The following is a 9,928-nucleotide window of genomic DNA, read 5'->3' on the forward strand; positions in this document are numbered from 1 at the left end:
TTTTTGTATATTATTTTTTTGTTAATAAAATTTTCCTTTTTCGAAATGAACTTATTTTATTAAAAAATATACAGTCGAATTCAGAACTTCCTCCTTTTTGAAGTTGGATAAAAATAATTTCATTTGCATTGTTTAGTAGCCGCAAAAACCTAAGAACTCCATTTTTAGATATTTTTGTTTTTTATAATTTCGTAAAGTAATATATAGAGTTTTATCAATTAGCAAGAAAATGTGATGAAATTTTTGCAATCTAAAATAATTATTTTTCTCACCTGAACTATAATTAAAACAGTATTAATATTATTATTAAGTATTACTTGAATAAACCATCAATGAATAAACAGATTGATGCACTTCACTCGGAAACTGCATTTAGGTGGTTTTATCGAACAAAAGAACTCAAAAACCAGAATCGAATGGTTTATTAAAGTCATTCATGTAAAAACCGTAGATGGTTTTTAGTGGTATTCACGTTTAATGTAGGTATACTATAATTCCATTCTATGAACTCGTAAGAATTCTGATGAAGACTGATATATGATTCAAAAACATTTAAACAGAAAATTGGTAATCAGTAGTAGAGCTCCTTGTGAAAGAGTTCTTCCAGGGAAGTAATGCGATCTTATCTATTTCTACGCTCTTGTGCAGAGTGGCAGTGCCCCTAAGATCTTTGCGATTCAAAGGTGGCAGTACTTTCCTAGACGAATTCTTTCACAAGGAGCTCTACTGCGACTATCTGAAAGGAACTGTCATGAAACGAAAACAGATTTTAGGTAAAACTACCCCTGTGGGTTTGAAAGTTTGTATTTTTTTAGGGTTCGGGACAGACCCATATCTTACGTATACATTAGTTTTGATTATAGGGTAGGGAGGACTCCCTATCGACCCTTACGCTGCCTTTCCACCATGTGTGACGTAGCGAGGCGGTGTGCGAGGAAAAAATCCACCAATAGGATTACTTCATTTTCCTGGCCTCGCTTAGCGCAGCTCCGGTGGAAAAGGGTTAGCGGAGCTAAGTATATTATTAGTATAAGTATAGCGAGAGATGTATGCAAGGGATGCGGGCGAGTAATGTATGCAAAATGGTGTAGGAAACTAGAACTACTAAAAGTATGACACTAACTGACATTGACAAATCGCCACCACTCACCCCATCACACCGTACCCCGCCCACGCATAACTGAAAAGAGTCTGTAACGCATCTTCGCATCGCGTCGCTGCACATCTTCTCACCGCCTACCTACCTTGCACAGCTTTGGTGATAAACATCACACCGTTTCACAGCGCTGCTACACATTCTCGCACCGCCTCGCTACCTCGAACATCTCAGGTGAAATGGCAGCCTAAAGGTATACTAGAAGGGCTCAGGTTCTGACCCCAGATCAGCCAGTGTACAGGGTTGTCACAGACTTCTGTCACTTGACTTCATACGGTTCTTGAGAGGTTAGTACCTCGGGTGAGCCGCCCCGGGTGCACGTACAATACCCCTATTTTCCAGATAGGTACCGGAGCTGTAGGCATGCTCACTTCTCGTTGTGCATTGCACGACTAGCGGTTGCCACCGCTAAGCCGTCGACTTTAAAGTACGTGGCGGAGCTCACTCACAGTACGCTCACTTCCCAACGCCGAAAAACGACGTATCTCTAGTTCCCAATAACCTAAGCGGCTTGAGGGACCAGAGGATATCTAGCTTATCCTCTACTAGCTCCCCGGGCTAGTGCCGGAGATGCCAGTCGCAGTGTCCTGCGACAATGTCCGGACGTAGCTTCCAACTTAAAGGGCAACACACGTGCCCCACGCGTCTCCTCGCTTCAGGCCCTCAACTGGACCGCTACTAAGATGCGCAAGCTGCGCATGAGACAGACGCCCCGGCCACATGCAGCCGGGGCAGACAAACATGTCCATCTCTGAAGCTCACCACAAACCCCTGCGAGTCTAAAGGCGAGCAAAGGCGTAACACTGGCGGAGGGCTTGGCCCGGACGCACGCTGTACTCTGGTCTTGCCGTCGAGCCCTTAGTCTCCCTGGAAAACTCTATCTCTCGGGTGAGTAGATAGGGACAAGCTCCATATCTTTCTACGTTAATTTTGATTATAGTGACCCTACCTACCTACTCTGACGGCATACGAGAAGGGCACTATAACCTGTGCGCGCACAGGAACCTTATAAATCCAGTTCTGACCCGAGATCAGCCAGTGTACAGGGTTGTCATAAACGTCTGTCACTTGTCTTCATCCGGTTCTTCGAGAGGCTAGTGCCTCGGGTGAGCCGCCCAGGGTGCACGTACAATACCCTCCCTATTTTCCAGATAGGTATCGGAGCTGTAGGCACGCTCACTTCCCGTTGTGCTTTGCACGACTAGCGGTTGCCACCGCTAAGCCGTCGACTCTGAGTCTCCTACCAAATCTCCTCATTGGTGGCAGAGCTGTAAGGCACGCTCACCTCCCGACGCCGAAAAACGACGTCTCTCCAGTTCCCAATAATCTAAGCGGCTGTAGGGACCGGGGGATATCTAGCTTATCTTCTACTAGCTCTCAGGGCTAGTGCCGGAGATGGCAGTCGCAGTGTAATGCGACAATGCCCGGACATAGCTTCCAGCTTAAAGGGCAACTCACGTGCCCCGCTCGTCTCCTCGCATCAGGCCCTCAACTAGACCGCTACTAAGACGCGCTAGCTGCTCACGAGAGAGACACACCGGAAACATGCAAAATCGAGGCAGACAAACGTGTCCATCTCTGCAGCTAACCACAAACCCCAGCGAGTCTATACCCAAGTCCGGGTCCACCAGAGACGCAAAGACGTATCACTGGCAGAGGGCTGGGTCTGCACGCTCGCTGTACCCTGGTCTTGCCGTCGAGCTCGTATTGCAAAAACGAGCGATTCGTTCTGTGTACCGTCTAGGCTCTCGGGTTTATCTCAGAGAAAAGTTTAAGGAGACTGGTATCATGGCATCATAGTACATTTACTCAAATATTTTATATGCCCGTAAAAATATATATAATTTCAATAAGAAAGAAGATATCCATAATATTAACCTTAGAGCTAAGTCCAAACTCATGGTACCACGATTTCGTTTAACCAAGGTAAACAACTCTTTTATGGGGAACTGTATACGTTTTTACAATAAGATTCCGGAGCATATATTAAGTTTATCATTTCCTAAGTTTAGAAACTACATTAAAAATATTTTGATCGAAAAATCATATTACAAAATTGAAGACTACGTGTTAGATAAAGATGTATGGAAAGACGACATGGCTCCAGAATCCACACAAATTTGATTCAAAGTGTATTCCATAGCATTTAAGTTTATTTGAAAAGAGCAATCCCTAGAGTTTTTTGCTCGTTCTTCTCAGGGAGGTCAGCGTAGTGAACGAGCAGTAGCTTAAATGTGACGTTTTCAAGTGTAAATTTATTTTACCTATGGAATAAATAATCTTTGACTTTGACTTTGACTTTGCTCGTGGTCTCTCTGGAAAACTCTATCTCTCGGGTCGGTAGGTAGGGACAGTAAGAAAGTTGAGAATCGATTGCTAAGACTAGAATTCAGATATGGTAGGGAAATTATCACTATTTTATCGTATCTAATCTAGCCGCGATTGCCACAGGTTATCAGTCGATGAATAAACAACACGTTCTATATAATAAACTCTTGTATCACGTTCTTAACTTTATAAAAGGATTTATATCGCTGCCGATACGCTTATTTTGTTAAATAATTTATTAATACAGAGGATAAAATGAAATTTCTTTTTTGTAAGTATTTGTTTTATATTGTGTTTTTATTAACGGACTTCAAAAAAGGATGAGGTGCTCAATGCGACTGTATTTTTTTGTGTGTATGTTAAGCGATTACTTAGGCATTTTTAAACTAATTTTGATTATTATTTTTTGTTGGAGATACCCCCTCAGTATTTATCCTATCCTGTTTCTCGCGCTTTCCGGTAGCCGATTTAATTTTTTTTTATAAAAAAGTTATTATGTAAACTACTCAATGCTTGTTTATTATTGATTGAATGCTTTTTTCGTTGGGATGGAAAGATTATCAGCCCTTTGGCCAGTTACTATACGGGTCCTGGCCATACAATAGATATTTATTGTATTTCCACTTGTCAGATATATTTCAAAGTATACTATGTAAATCCGATGTCACTACAATAATATAGTAAGTTCGTTGAATTGGCCTCGATGAGTAATTTTTTTTTGTGATGTCAAATGAAGATGGCTGGACGAGCAAGTCGTGTAGGCCTGATTATAAATGGTGATTTTAATAAAGTAGCTGTAGAGCTCCTTGCGAAAGAGTTCGTCCAATGAAGTACTGCCGCCTTACCTATTTCTGCGGCCAAGCAGTAATATGAGCATTACTGCGTTTCGGTTTGGAAGGGAAAGGGTGCTGGTGAATTTACAGGCACATGGGACTTGTCAACATATGTTCTAGTGTGACGGGCGCAGTGGTAGTGCCCCTAAGATCTTTGCGATTTAAAGTTCTGAGTGGCACTACAACTGTTATGGATTGGCGTGTCTTTTACCACCAGGCGCACAACTTATTCGTCCCTTTATGAAGAATAAATAAAAAAATTACTACTTCGAGTACGTTGTTTGGTATCGTATTGGTGAGTTTTTTGATAAGCCACGGTTTAAATGTGTTTATCATAACGAATCTGTGAAGAAGAACATAGGCGTCCCGTCGGCTTAACAAACTTTCGCTGATACGACCAGTCGATGTGTCGTTTTCGATGGTAGTAGTCGTGGGACTATTGATGTAGCGACTTTCGACATTGTAAAACAGGGGGTCTACTCCTGTCCTCCGTAATAGTGGACCAAATCAAAGTCAAAAGTTACAGTCAAATAATCATTCATTCCATAGGCAAATAGGAATAGAGGATAAGGAATAGACGCATTTGGCTTGTGCATGCGTTTATCTCCGCGACGAACACGACAAACGGTTCAAAATTTCAGACGCAAGTATTTACAGTCGCATAACTTTGTAAGTTATAATAAAATCCTTTTTATTTTTATTATAACTATATACTGGTTCATTAACAGCGCACCTAGGTGTAAATAATCGCTCTTTTGTATAGGTAGCTTAGTAAAATAATAAAAGTGCATCTATCCATATCGAATAGTATAGTCGCCTCGATTTTTCGCGGTATAGATAGGGATAAGGGACAAAGGACAAAACAAGAAAGTTAGGAAAAGAAAATAAAAAATACATCATTTTAGTGAAAAAGACATTTAAATGATAAAAGTTTAAAAGTAAGTAAAAGTACCAAAAAGACAAATTACTAGCCAATCGGAGCGCAGTTGTCACAGTAATGATATGGCAGAATAGTTTTCAAACAAATTAAATGACATTTCGTCTCTATTTCTGATTATAATATATTCGATGCTCTATAGAGACTTCAATCACCTATTTTACCTCCTTTAACATTTATTTTTGTGACAGAAAGTAGCCTATGCCCTTTTCCTAGTTAACATCTATTTCTATACGAAAATTTATCAAATTTGGTTCAGCGATTTGCGTGAAAACGTAATAAACAGAGTTACTTTCGCATTTATAATATAAGTTTGGATTTGAATTGTCCTAGTTTAATTGTACATTTTCAGCCTTTCTAGTCATATTGCTGGTTACATTGGCAGTCCAAAACTGCGAATCGATAAGGATATGTAGTTGTTTACCGGAAGATTATGATTGCACGGATGACTGGGACCCTGTGTGTGGAATAAAAAATGGAACTGAGTGCACTTTTAGCAACATTTGCAAGTAAGTTATAATTAATCTCGCATACATTGCTCGGCTACATGGTTTAAATTGAAGAAATTTCACTTGAGCTGCTGTAAAACATTGTACTACCAAACCACACAAATGGGCAGATTTTTTTACTTATATATTTCATGCCCTAAAGTGTAGTGAATAGATCTGTACTCAAAACCCACTTTTGAATATTTTGTTTAGAGTCGCGGAAACGTGGCGTAGTGTTGGCCTTAGTCATACGAGTTTTTTTTTCAAATTGTTTTTTTAGTTACAATCTCATTTTCTCGTTTTTAAGTTTTGCGATTTGAACAAGGTAGCTACTTGTTCCTCCTAGTGTGTGCAATGAACGATTCATTGTATAATAACATGATAAAGGAAAATATTGCCAATTATGCTCATAATTACATTGCTAATACCTCACTTAGTAATTGTATCATTGTTCTCGTCAAGCATGTGTTCTGATTTGTAATTTATTTTCTGTTCCAGTCTTTATCGATGCAAATTTTTATACCACGGAGAATGCAGGGAATGAAATTTTAAAGTAAATACCTATATAAGAAGCGGATTTTATAATTTTTTTCTACAATTACCCATTTATTCCATATTATAGTTCTTATATTATAAAATATTAAAATTTTGTTTCATAAAAGAGTCTACTTTTTTCAATTTTGTTGTAAAGTTTGCAGGGTACAAGTGGTATGTAAGTTCCTCTTTATGAAAACCTTCTTCACTCGCTCGCTCGCACTCTTAATTCAGCTCACAGCAGTTGCTGTGTGCGAAAAAAATATTAATGAAAACGTGCGATACACGTGAGTTGCCCTTTAAGTTGGGTGCTAAGTCCGAAGATTGTCGCAGGACACTGCGACTGTTATCTCCAGTAGTAGTCCAGATACCTAGTAGAGGATAAACTAGATATCCTCTGGTCGATCCTGACGCGTAAGAATAATCTCGATAGCTGCACGGAGAGGCATCGGGAAGTGAGCGTGCCTACAACTCCGTTACAAGCGAGAAGTGTTGGTAGTTGAATTTAGATTCAACGTGTTAGCGGTGGCAACCGCTAGTTGTGCAATGGACAACGTGATGTGAGCGTGCCAACAGTTCCGGTACCTATTTGGAAAATAAACTAGCCTTTTGAGATTCGGGTAATGCTCGTGACAATGGTCTGTGACAACCCTGTCCCAGATTGTTGGTACTCAATCGAAACCTCCATTGAACATTACGCCAACTTAATTTTTTGATCTGTTCTATTTTTATTTTGTTTTTTTTTTCTTTTTTTTCACAAAATTCGCTTTTCTTCTTTTTTTTTCAAATTTTGTTTTTTGTTTCTTTATTTTTTTTCACAATATTCGGAGAGCATAATATTAGTAACTAAATAAAGCTGTTTACAAAAATAACAGAAGATGACCAAAAACTAAAGTCGCCAACTTTAGTTTTTTCGCCAATTTTAGTGTTCATTGGAGGTATCTATGTGGCAAGTGGCAAAACATAAGATTACACAACTTCGCAAACCTCCGTACACTGTAGTCTCCTGTATTATTGGCTGTTCCCAAGAATGAAAAGTCCGCTCAAAAGTCCGTTTGGCGACACAGAGACGATTTTAAAAAAATGCGACGAGTGCACTAACGGCTATTTCGAAAACTGACTACCATAAATGCTTCGGGATGTGGAAGCACCAATATGAGCATGTTGTTCAGTCGAAAACAGATTACTTTGAAGGATGCCACGAGACGGATTATGATTAATAGACCCAGCGCGGAGTAACGTATGAAGGTTGGGTACTTTTGAAACAGCCCTCATATTTCGATTAAATAAAACGTTGATTCGAATTACAGTCGGCATTAGCTACACACTAATTTTGGGATTTTGGGATCAATCTATCAAGTCATTAAATATTTGTGTCAAGAGCTCCACCTTTTTCCTAAGGCTGGAACAGGTGCAAGGTTGACGAATTAGGCTCTTTTTAAAATTAATTCCTGATAATAACAATAGTCCAATAATCACACAAAAAAATATGATTGCTAGTAGTTCTTAAATATTTTTTTTTTATAAAAAAGTGCGCATTTGATCTCCATCTCACCCGACGGAAAGTGACGATGAGGTCGACTATGTAGCATGCACACCTAAATAATGCCTATTCACTCTCGCCTTGAAAAGGCCCAAGTTATAACTTTCAGGGAACAAGTCTTTCAGGCAGGGAATTCCGCTCCATAGCCGTTCGCCATTATAAATGTGGAAGCGAAACGCTTCGTGCGAATCCTTGGAATATCCACAACATAGGGGTGGAATCCCAGCCTACGTCTAATCCCTCGATGATAGAAAGGGGAAGGCGGAATCAAATTATGCAATTCCATCGTACACTCTCCGTGATATATGCTGTAGAATATCGATAAGCAGGCAACTGTATTGAGCAAAACTACAATTTATTAAGCTCTTTCTACTTAATAAAATTTAAAGTTACGTCCTTCATATTGAATAAAAAGGAATTTTTCTTTACATGTAAACATCCGTTGTTTATAAATTTTACACGAAAAATGGATAATTTAATTTCAGATAGAATGTATTGTTTTTGTTGTTTGTATGAATGTATTTATTAAAAAAAAATCCCACAAGCGAGCTCTGCGCAGTATCTACGCTCAGTCGCCTTTCACGCTTTGCGACGGGTAGGTAGACAGCGCGTGTGTTATTGAGTGAGGGTTTATGTCACAAAAAGTTTCTGTTTTTAATTTCACTTGTATTTGTGTTAATTTCCTTTTTTTTAAATAAGGTACATCCACAGAATACGTGTTGCACATTCCCAAAATACTTAAATAATTATTTTAATTTCTAATACATATCCAATTAAGGAGTACACAATATTCATAAATTATTTGTCCATTAGATTAATAAACAATTTGAATTTGAAATAATTAGAATTGGATTCATTCGACTATAAATTAAATTTAATTATTGTGTAGGAGCTATATAATTTTACACCATCAATAGGCACTTACTTCATAAATATTAAAAACATTGTTTTATATTACATTATTTTATATTACATTTAAATTACCTGATAACGATTGCAATACACACTGTTTGAACAAAGGCAAGGAATTATTGAAAATATCCAAATCTGGCACTGGACTTCAAAGCTCCCCATATACCATACTGATTCTATTCACTGGAGAATGGGTGCCCAAATTAGTACTGCTACGTGATATTTAAAAAATGTGAGACAAAGGGTTACGAGGAACAATCTCTGGTTATAAGGACATCTATACGAAATTCCCGGAGATGTGAAGGCCAGATATCAGGTGAAGGCTTTCTGGATTCCTTCAAGCCTTTGACAGTGAACAGTATATACCAGATTCCGAACCACACTAGCATATTCCAGGCTACTACGAACCAAACAGTCATACAAGAGTTGCCTAGTCGGCGGCCAAAAACCTAAAATTTCTTACGTTCCTTTTTATAAAACCCAACATCCTTGCTGCTTTACAAGTAATACTATCAATGTGTATAACAAAATTTCAATCTGCTGTCAATGATAACTCCAAGATCTCGTATTTGTGTCACTTCTTGTACAATCAATATAATAATTAGTAGCAAAAAGAAGTCTTTTCTTAGTAAATTCAATATGTTGACATTTATAATAATAAATAATAATAACGCACACACTCAACATAGCCCCGCACTAGGGAAACCCTGTGTCGCGGGTGCCATGGACACACACATAGACAACCACAAATTACACCCAAACTCACGAGAGAAATAAATGTAGGTCATACAAATATTTCGCCCGGCCCGGGAATCGAACCTGGGACCTCTGCGTGGCAGTCCGGCATGGTAACCGTTCGGCCACGGAGGCAGTTTAATAATTTAGTTGTATTAAGCACCATGCAATTAGCGTCACACCAGCGTTTAATTCCGTTTAAATTGTTTTGCATCAGCTTAGCGTCTTCTGGGGTGTGTACCGTTTTATAAAGGTTTAAGTCATCGGCATATAAAGAAAATTTCGAATGCCGTATTTCTTGAGTTATAAAGGGTCTTTCAACAAGAACTTTGTTTTCTAAAACAAAATAAAACAAAAAATTCAGATGAAGATGATTCAAATTTTTATTGTATTACAAAGAGAAAAGTTCGGCAACTATGAATGATAAATGATATCTGGCAAATGTCCACCACGACCACGCTG

General features: G+C 38.7%; 1 long non-coding RNA gene across 1 annotated transcript; it reads left to right on the forward strand.

The window, feature by feature from the left end:
• Positions 1-3,667: 3,667 nt before the first annotated feature.
• On the forward strand, positions 3,668-6,372 carry LOC113235026. The gene is made up of 3 exons (XR_003310836.1): positions 3,668-3,755; positions 5,607-5,763; positions 6,241-6,372. It is a non-coding gene; the product is annotated as an uncharacterized LOC113235026 (long non-coding RNA).
• The last annotated feature ends 3,556 nt before the right edge of the window (positions 6,373-9,928 follow it).

Source organism: Hyposmocoma kahamanoa, unplaced genomic scaffold (genome assembly GCF_003589595.1).
Source record: "Hyposmocoma kahamanoa isolate Upper Pololo Valley unplaced genomic scaffold, ASM358959v1 86940, whole genome shotgun sequence".
Taxonomy (NCBI): domain Eukaryota; kingdom Metazoa; phylum Arthropoda; class Insecta; order Lepidoptera; family Cosmopterigidae; genus Hyposmocoma; species Hyposmocoma kahamanoa.